The 16,225-nt window shown below is 41.3% G+C and overlaps 1 protein-coding gene across 4 annotated transcripts in view; it reads right to left on the bottom strand.

Moving 5' to 3' along the window:
• The window catches only part of Camk4 (calcium/calmodulin-dependent protein kinase IV), a 218,903-nt gene that overhangs the window by 103,626 nt on the left and 99,052 nt on the right, over positions 1-16,225 (bottom strand). The window lies entirely within an intron of this gene.

The following is a 16,225-nucleotide window of genomic DNA, read 5'->3' as shown; positions in this document are numbered from 1 at the left end:
AATGCAACAGCATGGGCTGAATGCTCCCATGCCACACATAAAGCCAGAGACCAGGAAAATAGACAGGAAGGGAACTCCAGGCCAAGCTGGTTTAAGTTTCAACTTTGAGAAAGAACTTTCTGAAAGGCCTGAAAGGAAGATGGCTTTGAATTAGGCCTTTTAGACTCTGAAGACCAAGCATGAGGACTTCTGGTGATGCATTCAGTTCATGGCCCTGTAAGTCTACATGAGCAAAGAGAATTATAGCAAATACGTCCTGGGCACAAGAGTACAGTACACTTTTGACGGGCAGAAGTCGAGTCTGGGTCATCACAGCTGCTGTGAGCTGAGGAAAGTCTTAAGAGACCATACATGTGTACACCGAGGCACAGGGGTACTCCAGGTGACGTCCATGAAGATAAAAATAAAGTTGGTCACTCTGTTTGTTAGGTGTTATGGTATATATTTAAAGGTAGACCCAAAAGATATAGATTATACAACCAAGGTCAATGACTAAAATAATTATTTAAAATAAAACAATAAAAAGTAAAATGCAAAACTCAAAACTATATGCAAAGGAGGAAAAAAATCAATGGGCTCAACAGAAAAAACAGCTATAATGTAGTAGGTTGAAAATCAATAGTAATAAGTATAATAAATTTAAACGTGGTATATCAGTAAAACTTAAACATCTTTATATTGGATTGTAACACCAGGACAAACTACATACTATAAACAAAAATCCACTGATGCTTAAAGACATACATGGGTTAAAAAAAATAAAATGACCAATAAAAGATACACGCAGAACAAAAGAAAATAGCTACATCAATATCAAACAAAGTAAATCTCAGAAAATTTTCAGGGGAACATTATTTAATTTTGAAAGGCCAATTTCCATAAAATAACACAATATTCATAAATATATATGCATCTAACAGCAGACCTCGAAAACACATGATGCTCATGTATAGAGGAGAAAGGAGTAAGAACGGCCATCAATACAGCTGGGGACTAAGCATGTTCTCAGCAGTTGCTAGAAAACGTAGACAAAATTTCACCCAGGATACAGAACATGTGAGCGGCATTTCCAATAAACTAAGCTAGTTTGTATTTAGAGAAAACCAACCAAGCAGCAGCGTGCAAAAATCTTTAGAGATCTAGTTCTCTGCACATGAGAAGACCCCATCCTTTAATATAGAGACAGTTCAGTAGAGAAAGAATCATCCTCTGCCAAATACAGATAAAACAAGATACACATGGGGAAAAAACAATGGAATGGAAGAAAATATTTATAAAACATACCAGATAAAAGGTAAATATCAAAAATGTGTAAGGAACTTGACTCAATATTAAGAAAATAAACACACAGATTCAAACAGTGGCAAAGGGCTAGCCATTGCTTACAAAGCGGACATCCCGGGGCTCAGCTGGTGTACATACTACACACAACTGGTCATCAGACACAGCAGATCCAAAGAAGTTTGGGACCCGCCTGATCCCCATAGTGGTCTATGGCCAGCTAGGGATATTTCTTGGCTTCTACTTACACTCCAAGTTAAAGACATAAAAGGAAAGATTGGAAAGAACGCCTGGTGTTCGTCTCTCTAGGCTTCAGTTACCTAATTCAGAGTAAATATTTTTCAGTAGCATCTATTTACCTGCAAATTTCATGACCATTGGCAAGTGGGACAAAAGAGATGAACACCGAGGATTAAAGAAGTAAGCAGGAACTGGGGGGTGGGGGACAGGAGAGTAGGGAGACAGGGGATGGGGGGCAGGAGAGTGGGGGAGACAGGGAGTGGGGTAGACAGGGGAGTGGGGAGACAGGGAGTGGGGGAGACAGGGAGTGGGGTAGACAGGGGAGTGGGGTAGACAGGGAGTGGGGAGGACAGGGAGTGGGGGAGACGGGGTGGGGGAGACAGGAGGGGGGAATGAATCAGAACCAAGGGTCTATGAAAAAGCCTGACAGAAACCCCTGGTGAGCAAGCTAATCTCAAAATATAATTTAGAAAAGGCCCTACTCTCTCACATCCACCACAGTACCATTGATAACGCTCAAGACATGAATGATCCAACCATAACTGAGGCCTAGGAAGACGATTCCAAGCATTCTTCCTCATAGGCAGATCCTGGTTTCCAATCTTTCCTTGTGTGGCTTTAACTTGAAGTGTAAGTAGAAACCAGGAAGTACAGTAGGTGCACAAGGTTGGTCCCAGAAGGGCTGGGTTATTAAGTGAAAATCACAGTATGACGTATTGGATACTCCCCTCCAAATTACTCATTAGGGTTCTAATAAACCACAGGGATCTCTAAAACAGCACACCCTGGAATTTCCCTTGCTTACTGTGGCTGTTTGAAATGAGAAAGGATCCCCAGGCTATCGGAATACCCAGTTCCCATTTGGTGGAACTTTGGCAAAAGATTAGCTGTGGCCTTCTTGAAGGAGGTGGCATAGCAGAATAGGGCTAGACTTGGGGACTGTCATCAGTTTTCCTTTTACATGATGAGTCTGCTTGGGGCCTGTAAGACGGCTTAGCATGTAAAGACAATTGCCACAAAGCACGGCCACCGGGGCTCAATGCCAGAGACTCATGCAGTGAAAGGGGAGAACTGACTACCACCAACTGTCCTCTGACTTCCATGTGCACATAGAGGCACGTGTGATCCTCAATACGCAGGTGCACACGCACAAGCACACGCATGCCTACACTCACAGACACACGCACCAATTTAGGGTTATAAGTAGTCTTCTTTTATAATTCATGTAATATAAAATTAATGGGAAGGATAGGACTGTCGGTCATGGAGGAACGAAGTGGGATGCAGGGTGACACGCTGTGCTTTCAACATAAACAGTTCCTATATACCATGGCTTTGTTTCTGGATGTTTTTCAGGGAGGAGTGTTTAGGTGCTGGACCTCAGCAGTTAGAAAATTATTTTCTACAGAAACATGATGAAAGTAAAATTAAATTAAAAATGAATGCAACAAATAAAATTAAAATGCTTTCAACTGCTTAAACATTACTATTTTGATATAACAATATCCATTAAGTACCACATCAGGAAAAGATGAGCCTTTTGTCCTAGGGCAATACTTCTGCCTTTCAGAAAAAGAGTAACACTCTAATAATTTGGAAGCCCCATGACCTTAGCAAAGACAATGTTCCACAGACAGAAAGCATACTGTCCTGGACACAGGCAAAGTCAAGAGGTGTTGACTGAAGCTCTTCAATACCGTCCAGGATAAAGCTAGTGTCTGACCTCTGAACCCATGCAGGGAGGGAACGACTTCGTTGCTAAGCTGTTTAACAATGTTCTATCTCGTCTCCTTTTTGATTTACTGCTTCCATTCAAAAATGGTTTCCTCTGTAAGTGATCTTTTCAATGTGACTGTTTTCCTGGCTCTCGGGAAGCAAAGAGACAGAATTTGATTTGCAGGAAACAAGAAAAATGTTTTTTTTTTTAGTTAAAATAAGAAAGAAGTGAAGAGGACACAGGACCTAGACTAAGAGCCGGGAAACACAAGTGTGTCACAGGAGATGGAAAGATGCTGGCCCTGTACATTTGCCAGAGGAGTGTGGGAAGATGGAGGACTGGGTAAATTGTCCTGTCTGTAGTAGCAAAGGACTTCACACTTGAAACATCTTCAAATATCCTATCTCAAGCCTTTCCCTCAAATCCCCAAACCAGCCCAATGTTCCTGGATAACTTAACAGAGCAATAAGGGATGAGTATGTGTGTATAATGCATAATGCTACACTGCAAAATTAGATGGATTATACGTAGTATTATCATATTACATGTGATTTTTAAAAATCCTATTACAGGGTGGATTGCCTTCTCTTTATGTTTAATGAAAAATACGGTGCTGTTTGTGCTTGTAACTTCTCAAACCCTGGTGTGTGTGTGTGTGTGTGTGTGTGTGTGTGTGTGTGTGTGTGTGTAACCATTGTATTAGATGAAACTTCAGCTCAGAGTAACTTTTCTAACACTTATGGTCAAGAAAACCAGTGTGAAAAGCTAGCCTCTGAAATAGTATTGATTTTCTTGAATAGCCCAGAGTTAAGAGACTCGCTCTGGAGTGGTTTCTGGCCTCCTCAGTCATTTTGTGAAGGAAGAGCTGTGAGGGAGTAGACAGGAACAGAGAAGCTCCCTCGGGTTGAATCACACGTCAGTGTCTATATACAAAGCTACAATCTCCTTGTTTCTTTTGGATCTCAGAAGTACAGTACAATTCCCTATGGAGGCTGTTCTGGAATGAAGGTGTAGCACTCCTGAATATGTTTCTAGGTTAAAAGTAATTGGCAAAATTAAAATTGGTGTCCTTATAAATGTATCTGTATGTTTATGTGTACATTTGTACAATTCATGTGCTTGTTGCACCTGTGTGTGCCTGTGTGCACACACGTATGTTTGTGTGTATTTATGTGCATGCGGAGACCAGAGCTTGAGGGCAGGTGTTTTCCTCTTTCCCTGTCCTACTTTATGAGACAGGGTGTCTTTCTGAACTTGGGGTTAATTGACTTAGCTAGACTGGCTCACCAGCAAGGCCCAGGAACCTTCTGGCTTCTGCCTTCCAAGTGCTAGAATCACTGAACCGTACGCTGGCCTCAGAGTTCACGTGGGTTAGGAGGGCTGTCTTGGGTTTCTGTGATTGCACAGCAAGCCCTTTACCAACTTAGTGGTAGCCCTAGCCCTGTCAAGACTTTTATATTAAAATAATTTTTAATAAACATATTAAAATAATATTCTACATTAAGAGTCACACAGTTAAGTCAGCCATGTGATTTTGGAAAATAATGCTCACTATGTGTTGAACAAATTTACAGACATGCTATTTTCACGAAAATCTAGTTAGACTATTTTTACTTTAATCATCCTAGACTTTAAAGTTATTCACTTATATATCTGTATATTGAGATTTCGTTGAAATACTTTCAAAGCTTTTACCAAAAGCCATTTTTTCTACTAAATCGTTGATGAGTTAACTCAATGTGGTGACAGAGTTGACTAATCAATGTATTTAATAGACTTTCTTGGCCATGAATTATTGACCAGTAGTCACTTTTCAGTTGGTAACCTTTTCAATCTTTTATAAATGTAAAGAAACCAGTCAGTTTTGAAAATCACTTTCTCTAACTTTTTTTCTATTTTCTATTTCTTTAAAAAAATTTTGTCAGCTGTCATAAATGAAAACAGAAGAAAATGAATGTTACAGACCATGTATTGGTAATTGGATTTTTAAACTTATCTTTGAACAAGATGATGTTATTGGAATTTTTACTCAATTTTTTTAGAATTTACAATCTAATTGAATTTCACCTTCTCCATTTGTGTCACGACAAAGCTCCTCAATTCTCTTTAGCCATAGTGCTCCAAGGTATTCTTCAAGCGTCAATGGCAAAAGCAAGCAAATGTAAAACAAAACACTATCCCTTAGCTCAACAATGAATGAAAGAAAATGTTCAAACAGCTTAATTGCTGACCAACATTTTCAACCTACAACTGAAGAACTGGTAGTTATAATTGAGGGGCTGTTATTTTCTGGAAGCATTCCGGGTGAGTCAAATACCAGCCTCCCAATAAATCTCAAAAATTCCATATCAGGGAATATTACTGACACCCAGACCGTAGGATACGCCCAAGCTCAAGGTCTAAGGTAAGCTTGGCGTCAGAGTGTTCCCTAAATACTCTTCCCGCCTCACGCTCGTGTTCATGCTGAGCCCTCCTGGGATCTGTGCTCCACTTGGTGTTACGTCCTCACTCTTCCGGCTATCTACCTGAATCTTCCTTAGGTGTCACTTCATCCTGACGCCAGCTCACTCCATCCCTGCTTTCTCACAGGTATAATCCCTGACCCCTACTCTCCTCGAAGACTTCCCACTCTTGCCTCTTCAATCTGCTCATCACCATGAGCTCCATATTCCAGAAACGTGCTTGAATGCTTACCACATCCTTAAAAGGCTGTCTGTCTGCAACTAGTCATCAATGTTCCTCTTGATGCCTGGACCCCTTCAAAAGACTCTTCTAGAAATGACTTTTCTTGTTTGAAAAAAAAATATTACTGAAGACTTTGTCCTTAGATGAAGCAAAGGCCTGAAAGTTTGAAACAGAAGTACTGAATTTCAGGCCCTGGAGAGAAACAGGTTTGAATCTGTTCACTGGCACAAATAAGCGAACTCCTGGATTAAAAGCCATGACATTCTCACAGGTCCTTCACTTTGTTTCAAACCAGTGTCTCACATTGCTGTCACTGAAACTTCTTACGAGTTACTTAGTTCTTCCCAGGGGACTACATGTCCTGAGGGCCTCACGCTTTTGTGGAGTTCTGTCCTTTGCTTGCTGACTTCACATCCCTCTTAATCTAAGAACTGTGTGAAAACTCTAAGTGGGCTTCTAGCCCTCCCTGGGCAGTGTCTCTGCCACTCACAACAACAACAACAACAACAACAACAACAACAACAACAACAATAATAATAATAATGCTTGATATCTTTCAGGCATTTGGGGCAGATTAATGATTCGGTCACCAACCTAGGAAAGCATTTAGAAGTGTAGATTATCAGCAAAGACCACCACCCTTAGAAAGAATCTAGGGAAATAAATTGTTAGTGAAGGTAGGTTAAGATGTTTTTGACAGTGGCTTTGACACAGAAAATCTTAGAGAATAATTTGAAGTTCAGAAAAAATACACTTATTAGTCGAGCTAGGGAATTTTTGAGGTCAGGAAATCAGAACAAGGGCAGACTGACTAGGGCTGGCTGACTGACTGACTAGCGCTGGCTGACTGACTAGAGCTGGCTGACTGACTGACTAGCGCTGGCTGACTGACTAGAGCTGGCTGACTGACTGACTAGCGCTGGCTGACTGACTAGAGCTGGCTGACTGACTGACTAGCGCTGGCTGACTGACTAGAGCTGGCTGACTGACTGACTAGCGCTGGCTGACTGACTAGCGCTGGCTGACTGACTAGAGCTGGCTGACTGACTGACTAGAGCTGGCTGACTGACTGACTAGCGCTGGCTGACTGACTAGAGCTGGCTGACTGACTGACTAGCGCTGGCTGACTGACTAGAGCTGGCTGACTGACTGACTAGTGCTGGCTGACTGACTAGCGCTGGCTGACTGACTGACTAGCGCTGGCTGACTGACTAGCGCTGGCTGACGTGACTCTCACTGAGGCTGGGCTGGAGATTTAGGTGATGAGTGGTTTCTTGTATCCATTTTTGCCCCCAGCTTCCTGATATGATTTAATAAGAATCGCTGATGAGTAGATGTGCATTCTGAAGGTTAAAAGTAGAAATGACTGATTGGATTTTGTATAAAAGTTTAGATTTGAGATTTTTAAAATTTTTACATGATTATTTTTTAAAACAAATAATAAAGTAACTGATCCTTTTTTGTAACCATAAATTGCTGCCTGCCAGTAAGAGAAGCTGGCTGAGAAAACCACCTTGCTTGCTTACATTTTGTCAATCTATAACAGGTTACTTAGTTACGAATGTACCTGGGTTCTTGGGAATAATTTGTTCTCTTTACCTGTACTATGTAATGTTATTTCTTGTAAAGGTATTGAGGAACATATTAGTTTTTTTAATAATCATTCACTAAAAGAAAAATAGAATTTCATCACATTCTAATTTCTATACAGCTTGAAATATTTTGCTGGGATATATAAGCCGTGAGAGGAAAAATAAAGTCGTTAGAGCCAGCTCATTGGAGTTTGCGCCATCCACCAAAATGTGTGCATGTGTACGCATGTAAAGTGGTTGGAGATGGTTCCATCCACCCAGTGTGTGTGTGTGTGTGTGTGTGTGTGTGTGTGTGTGAGAGAGAGAGAGAGAGAGAGAGAGAGAGAGAGAGAGAGAGAAATTGGGAGCTTGTTGAAGTTCGCTCCATCCATTCTGGTGTGTGGTATGTGGTTGTGTGCAAACGCCTGATTCTTTCCCCCTTTCTCTTTCATTCTTTTTTAAAATCAAGCTTTTGCTGCCCCCAAGGAGCTTTTTCCACCAGCCTTTTGTGACCCCCAGAGCAATTCTTCAGCACCCCAGGAAGTAGCTTCCCCAGCCCCAGTCAATTACCAACTCTACTCTTTTACCCTGAACTACACACCTTGTGTGTAATTATATCTATCTATCTATCTATCTATCTATCTATCTATCTATCCACTCATGAAAAACACCCGAAGTTGAATTCTTGCCCAAATGTTTGACTTCATAATTTGGTGTGAGGTCACCTATCACTCACTCATTTATCTTTATTCTCATTCTCAGTATTTTCCTACCATTACATACCATCTACATAATATACTTATATTCAATCCGACCTTCACATCTTCACTGAGACTTATTATACTAATAAATAATATCCAGCAGCCTTGAATGCCATTTATCCTGTGTTAGACACATCAGTCATGTAATCTCTCAGTCCTCAACTGGCATTCTTTTCAATGAAAATCACATTCTCATATATTTTGGTATTAATGCAATTGCTTGTATAGTATATTTCATTGCTGGCACTGAAAGAAGACACTACATATACTTATATGCTATGCCTTGAATGAACAACGAGGTGCTCACCTAATTCAAACAAACGTTTAGTGGATATACTTGTAACAGTTCATCCATAATGGAGTTCTGACTTTCTAATGAGATTACATTTTTTGAAAGTAGTCTCCCCAGTGTCAGGTAGCCAGTGAAATGCACAAGATCAGCCCAGTAGCATACAATCATTCAAAGAAATCACTCTCCCAAGATTTTAGGCTTGCATTTCCAAATAAGGCCATGTATGAAATAGAATCACTTTCTAAGACTATAACAGTCTCATTGCAGTTTATTCCACTATAAGGCTGAAGTTGTTAGTGTGTAAACATGACACTTAAATCTGTGTGGAAAGGAGAATATTTTTTCATTTCTTCAAAAGCAATGAAATCACTGTGCCTTCTCCAAGGGAGCCGATTTAATTCCGTTGAAATGTATCAACCTTACCCAAATAAAGATGTAAAACTAAACGAGGCCAGTGAGATGGTTCAGGAACTAAAGATGCTCGCTGCCAAGAGCCTGAGTCAGTCCCAGAACCAACACAATGGAAGACAGGAACCAACTCCCAAGGCTGTCCTCTAATCGCTACACATGTGCTGTGGCCCAGGTGTTCAGACGCACACACACACGCGCACACACACACGCGCACACACGCGCACACACACACACGCACACACGCACGCACACACGCACACACGCACACACACACACGCACACACGCACACACACACACACACACGCACGCACGCACACACACACACACACACACTAAAGAAAATGAAACAATGCATTAGTCACAGTACAGAAACCGTAAAGGATTAAAAGAAGGGTTGTGATCCTTCCTTAATGACTTTAATTATAAGATGGAAACAGGAAAAGGCAAATACATACAAGTGAGGCTAAATGCTGCGAAATATCAAAAGGATGAAATGTTGGCTTATTTGGGTTAATGTTTGCTTGGATGTCTGGAGATGCTTGGATGTCTGGAGATGCTTGGATGTCTGGAGATGCTTGGATGTCTGGAGATAGATACTTGGATGTCTGGAGATGCTTGCAATGGCGACACCCCTGTTATCTCTACCATTGCTGTCTGTTGTGTTGTTTGCATTCTCTTATTTTGTTTTGTTTTGTTTTTTATGTTTTTTCAAGACTGGGTTTCTCTGTGTAGCCCTGGCTGTCCCAGAACTCACTCTGTAGACCAAGCTGGCCTGATCCCCATGCCTCTGTCTTCCAAGTGCTGAGATTAAATGCCTGTGCCACCATCACCTGGCTAAGGCTTTTCAATCTTTTGCAGTTTTACTGGTGATCTTCAACTTCCATTTACCATGTCAATGGACAAAATTTTGGCTTTCTGTTACTGCTCTCTTTCAATGTGTGTGTGTTTCTCTTTAAATTTGCTTCCTTTTTCCTTTAATAAGTTGCTTCCTTCCTTTTGCTTTTCTTCAGCCTCTTGAGGTAAAAGCTTAAATAGCTGGTTTTAAGCTGCCTTCCTGTGAGAATGCAATATCAGAATCTCCCTTCAGACATCATTTGAGCTATCACAAATCTCATTTGAAATATTTGCTGACACTTGTACTGCTTTATTTGCCCTATGACTTATCTAAAAGTGTGCTGTATAGCTTCCAATTATTTAGGAAAACGTCTTTTTAATTTTTAAATTTAAACTGCAAAGTTAGCTATACTATGTTAAAAGCACACAGTGTACATAACGTTTAAATCATGTAGAGAATTAAATTATGTTCTAGTATATGAACTGCTTTGAAGAACAGCCCACGTATTCTCAAAAAAAATGGCATACTGTCCTTGACTGTGAGCTTCATAGGTAGAAACTGGATCAAGGGCTGGCACTGTTCAGCCACGCGCTCTCAGTTTTTATGTGCGTGTTTATATAGTCGTTATTGAGGATGACGTTAAACTCGCCAGATTTGGCATCTGCTGCTCCTTATTGGCACTTCCTGCTTTGCGCTGCCACTGGCGTATACGTGTGATGCACTGACCCCTTTACTGTCACGACTGTTCCCCAATCGGTGGCATCTCCCCGTTCTTGAAGCGTTATTTTCTATCAGCCAAGCAGAGAACAGCTTTCCTACACTGGCCATTTGAATGGCAAGCATTTAATCTACCCCTCAGTATTTAAAGTGCACGGTGTGTAGATAGCACAGCTGTTTCCTGAATTTGTGCTCCGTCCATCAAGGTGTGCTTCGGAATGTACTATTCAGCCGTCTGTCACAAGAGCCGTGATACTGGTTGGTTTAAGAAAGTGGATTATTTGTGGGGGTTGTTTTGTGTTGACTTTTTTGCTGTTCTCTTTTCCTCATTTTCTCATGGTCATTGAGACTAAATCTTTTAATGTTTTCTAAAACTCTAGTTTATCACTTGTCTAGGCTTTAAAGTCCATCACTGATCTACTCTGTTACTGCTCTCTGGACTACAGTATGCTCGTTAGTTTATTAGAGGTTATTCACATTTAAAGTTGTAAAACATAGAGTCTTAAAGCAATAGTTCTATCCCCGTCCCTCTTTCTCTGTCCTTAAGGTGGTTATAATAATGCATTTCAGACGTTACATGCTACAATAATGTACAATACACTCCAAGTATTTGATTTCACTTGGAAGAGTCAGTTGTTAAAAAGACAGCAAGAAAAAAATAAAATGAATTCTTTCTGTGATTTAACGTTCTTGGATTTTTTTTTTCTTAAGTCTTCATTTATCCTATAAATCTGATGTTTTATCCAATATTATTTTAAAGTTAAATCCTCTTTTCATTACTGTGATTCATGTATGTGAATGACAGATTCCATTAGCATTAATTTATCCTAATTATCTTTACTCCTGTGTGTGTGTGTGTGTGTGTGTGTGTGTGTGTGTGTGTCTGCGCGCATGCGCGCAAACGCACAAGTATGTGCACAAGTGTGAAGGCTCTAGGACGGCCTTTGCTGTCAGTCCTCTCTGGGCACCAGTCACCTTGATTTTGAGACAGAATCTCTCACTGGGATCTGGGCTTGCAGCCTAGGCCCAATGCTGGGATTCCAGGCGCATGCCACCATACTTGGCTTTTTAAAGTGAATTCTGGGGATTGAAGTCCTGCTTATATTGGCAAGCGCTTCATCGACTGAGCTATCTCCCAAGGTTCTACTCACATTTTAAAACTCATATATACAGTGAATAGAGAACTCTGGGTTGATGGGTTTTTCTTTTTCCCCCCAGAGCACTAAGAGTGTTGTTCCACTGTCTTCTGTCCTCTTGGCTCACAACTCTACTCATCACTTTAGCCATCAGCCCCCTGCACTTGAAAACTGGCAGCAGCGCATCCACTGTACCGGCATTTCCTCCCTAGAGCATCGCTCTACCCTAGAACAGGTTCCCAATACACTTGCAGGCACAACTTCAAACCAGCAACCATTCTAGCTGAGTCTTAATTTTGATCCCAGGATGTCGTCGTCCTCACTCGAGGGTGTGACCACTGCTCCTCACATGTGATCTTTTTGGAGTCCTAATCAAGTATCTGGGATGCTCAATGTTGTCTACTTTCATTTGGCCAGAAATCTAATGAATCTCAATGGGCCTTGCCCACTCGAGCTCCGTTATCTCTCTGCCTCCCTGTGGTATCGCTACTTAGCCTCGTAAAATCTCGCCACCCACTGTTACCTGTTGGATGGTCAAGTAAATGTAGGACTCACTTGTGTATCCATTCGTAAAGAACCAGAGACCTACCTATCCCTTGTTCAGTGACTAAAAGCAATGACCTCCGTGTCATATTTGGGTTGCTTACACAAGAGGAGACACTACAGTTGCTGTTGCTCCATCACTACCAAGAGCTGAAGTCTTACTACAGTCTTCTTTTCAATCACATTATTGAGATGACTAAATATTTAAATCAGATATTACTTTTGCAAAAGGGAAAATTATGTTTATTTTTTATGCATTTATTAAGAGCAAGTTACAGATGCTAACAACATGTGTGACTGAAGGAGATTAGCAAATAAAATATCATGAGAGTAGAAATAGCAAATCCCCCTTGGCGTCCCAGGCAGCCTTTTCAACATCAACAGCTGTTATTGTTTCTGGAGGAGAGAGATTTTTTGAGGCATGAGTTATGATTACATTATATCAAAACACTATGCCCCCGTTTTTTCTTGTTGAATAGTGATCAAGGAGACACATTTCAGGTCTAAATAATGAATTCATTTTAGATCATGGGGCCTTGGCATAATTCTCATTGCTGCTTCTAAAGGATTAATGTGGCTGAGAGCTCTACCAGATGGCTCAGCTAGACAAGGAAAAGATTTCCTTTCTCGGCTGTAAGTTGGACTTCTCTCTGACATTTGGCAACAACTCAGATTGGATATTAAGAGCTTATGTGGAGCTGAAGTTATATAACTATGCTCATACACTTGGTCTGAAATTCTCACGATGGATTTTATGCTTTCTAACCTATTACTCTACTGGTTCTGAAGATGCTGGATTCTGAATTCATTTGAAAAGAAATTAGAAAATTTGCCTTCATACAATCAAGACCTCTCGCTCCAGTTTTATTGAAAACCCACTCACAGGAGAGGAATAAACCACATGCAAGCCCTTCTGTCCACGTGAACCTATGGGATTAGCCCAATCCCGTGACACCGGCGCTGACCAAAAACAAACTGACCATCAGGTTGAGCGCCTACAAGAGTGGCACATCGCACAGGTCACAGCCACAAAAGACAACCTCAAAGTCTTTGCAGCTTCTGAGAAACTCTATATAAATAAAGTATTGTAGTTCTTAGATGATCGATTTCCCTCTTCCATTTATCTAACAAATATTGTGACGTGCCTCCTAGACTTTAAGGATGAACTATGTTGCCTACTCTCCTATTAGCATTACAATCGTTGTTTTATCATGTGTGCCCTTAGAATAATTGACGGCATGTTCCTGGAGATGAGAATCTCTTTAAAAGAACTAACTAGGGCAGATGGAGGTTAAAACTTAACAACCTTTTCCAAATCACTGTCTACCAGAATGCTGCAATCCCCCCCCCCTTTTCCTGATTTTTCTACCCCCTCCTGTGCCTCCCCCAGAGTCATAAGAGTCTCCCCCCTCCCTCAGTTTCTAGTAGAACATTTTCTAGTACCTTTTCTAATCAAATATACTGGCAGATTTATTCCGTCTTGCTGACATCAGAGTTTATGGAGAGGGAAGCCGGAGTCCCTTCTGAGTGTGAATTCTTGTGTCTTTTGGCAGGATTCCCTAACTTGTGGGGGAAAGGTTTATTTTAGTGTCTCTTCAGTAGTTTTCCTACATTTGATTTCTGAGTCAAAAACAGGCGAGAAAAGCTTAAACCAGCTAGAAATTTCAGAGTAATTTTTTGTCTATTCTTTATCCTCCAAAATAGGGAAGATTCATTGAAAAAAAATAACAACAAACCTCTCAATTTTAAGTAAAATACTTGCATTTTTAATTCTGCTTGTACCTACAGTTTTCCAGGGCATTTGTTTCTTTATTAAACTCGTTTAGATTTTCATATTAAGTACAGTATTTACCTCATCCCCCGTTACTTCCTTCTCTCCAACCCCTCCCATGTCCTCTCAATCCAACCTGCTCCCTCTCAAAGCCATACTTTCTTTTCCTTTGTGTGTGTGTGTGTGGTTGTATGTGTGTGTGTGTCTGTGCCTGTGTGTGTCAGTGTGTGTGTGTGCTTGAGTGTGTATATGTGTGCCTGTGTGTGTCTCTGTGTGTGTCTGTGTGTATGCCTGTGTATGTATGTCTGTGTGTATGTGAGTGCCTATGTGTGTCAGTGTATGTGTGTGTAAATATATAAGCACAAGCTGCTGAGTTCATGTTCATACACACACACACACACACACACACACACACACACACACAGAGTTTAAATGAAGTTATGCCACTTGGGTGATATTTATTCCCCTGTACAAGTCACAGCTTAATAAAAACAAAAACTAAAACAAAAACAAAAACAAAAAACAATACCAGGAAAGAGAAAATTTGAGATGTTGGTCAGGAGAGTCCAGAGACTCCCTAAAACAATATAGAGTATTGCTGTTGTCCTTGGTTGACTGGCAGAAGTTAAGTCCCTCTTACTGGAGACACCACACACTTCTGGCACAGGACTCAGAGGATCAGAGCTCGATCTGACTCAAAAGCCCCCTCTGGAGGACTAGCTTGCATAGTACTGGAAGGTGGTACGCAGGCTTCCAAGGAAGAACAATCAACTGGAGCCCCAGTGAACGGATTCTTGGGGGAGGGCGGTAATGGGGGGAGGATGGAGAGGGGAACACCCATAGAGAAAGGAAGGGGGAGGAGTTAGGGGGATGTTGGCCTGGAAACCAGGAAAGGGAATAACATTTGAAATGTAAATAAGAAATACCCAAGTTAATAAAGATGGAGGAAAAAAAAAAGAGTCCTGCCCTGTGGGGATGCCTACAAACCATAAAAATGACAACGTCAAAATGTCCCTAGAGATAGGACAGTGTGACATACACCTTGGTAGCAGCCTGCTGGAATCAGAGCTTAGTCCCAGGAAGAACGCTGTTCTGGTCCCGGAAACCTAGGCAACTCCTCACGTCTAGTGAAGCCATGGATCTTAGAGGAGAAGCAATTATTGCCACTTCTCTGAACCAGAATTAATCAATTCCCAACTGCATTCTAAGTACTTATCTTCAACCCACATCAAACACGTTTCCTTTTGAAACAAATAGAGACGGTTCCAGAAAGCCATAACTGGTTAAAATGCAGAGAAACACTGAGCGGGGGGTGCTTAACCACAATTGGCACAAGCCTTACACCTAAGGCTCAGGGAGCATCACAGGACAGGGAGCAGAAAGACTGTAAAGGTGAAAAAGCCTGGTCGTCTGTCTGCTTCAAGACTGGGTCTTCTGTAAATGACACGGAAGCTACACTCATAAAATCTCAACAAGATGACTTCAAAAAGACCGGAACAATGCCTTGCTCACAAGCCAAAGTGAATAAGGAGTATCTTCCTAGGTTTGTTTTTTTTTTTTTTAACTACACATACATGTGACTAAACTACATACACATGTGACTATCTGGGTGCAGGTGCAGTGCATGTGCTCGTCGTGACAGCTGCTGGGGAGCCTTCTTTGACTCTCCTCATGTTCTTCCTTCAACATCCATTTACAGTTCAGGAGCTAATCTTCCAAGCTAGGGGAAGATCAGTCAACACCTCTCAGAGGCTCAGAGTTAAAAGGAAAATCACTTAGGCACCCTAATCTTCAAAGAAAAAAAGCTTCAAAACTGTGCAGCAAATGTCAGATTGAGCCTCCTGGGCAACCTTTGTGGGGTAGAACTAAAGGACAGAGAATGGCTAAGTGGTCAGTGGCAATCCCAAGCACCCTAAACTAAAGCCACAAAAAGCAGGTCACAGCAAAGGAACCGACCGATACCTCAGTGTCCTGAGGGGAGCGTAGCATCTTCTGCCCTGCTACTGTGGAGTGGCCATGGCTAAGGGAAGTGAGGAGGAAGGGATTCGAGTTTTAGGCTACTAGCCTGGGGCTTTACTCTGATTAGAAACAATTGGACATTCTCTAGAGACTTCCGGTCTCCTCTTTATTAATTATAATGCTTTGTTAGGTCCATGAAATAATGAGTTGTCCTAAAATGCAAGCCTTAATGGATAATATGTGGTGGTATATTGTTTCTGGCATTAATTTGAAATGGCACTAAATTACTGTCTAATGAGCCAAAA

The sequence above is a fragment of the Rattus norvegicus genome, chromosome 18 (genome assembly GCF_036323735.1).
Source record: "Rattus norvegicus strain BN/NHsdMcwi chromosome 18, GRCr8, whole genome shotgun sequence".
Lineage (NCBI taxonomy): Eukaryota > Metazoa > Chordata > Mammalia > Rodentia > Muridae > Rattus > Rattus norvegicus.
The sequence above is the reverse complement of the archived record's forward strand: the minus strand, read 5'-3'. Positions and strand labels throughout refer to the sequence as shown.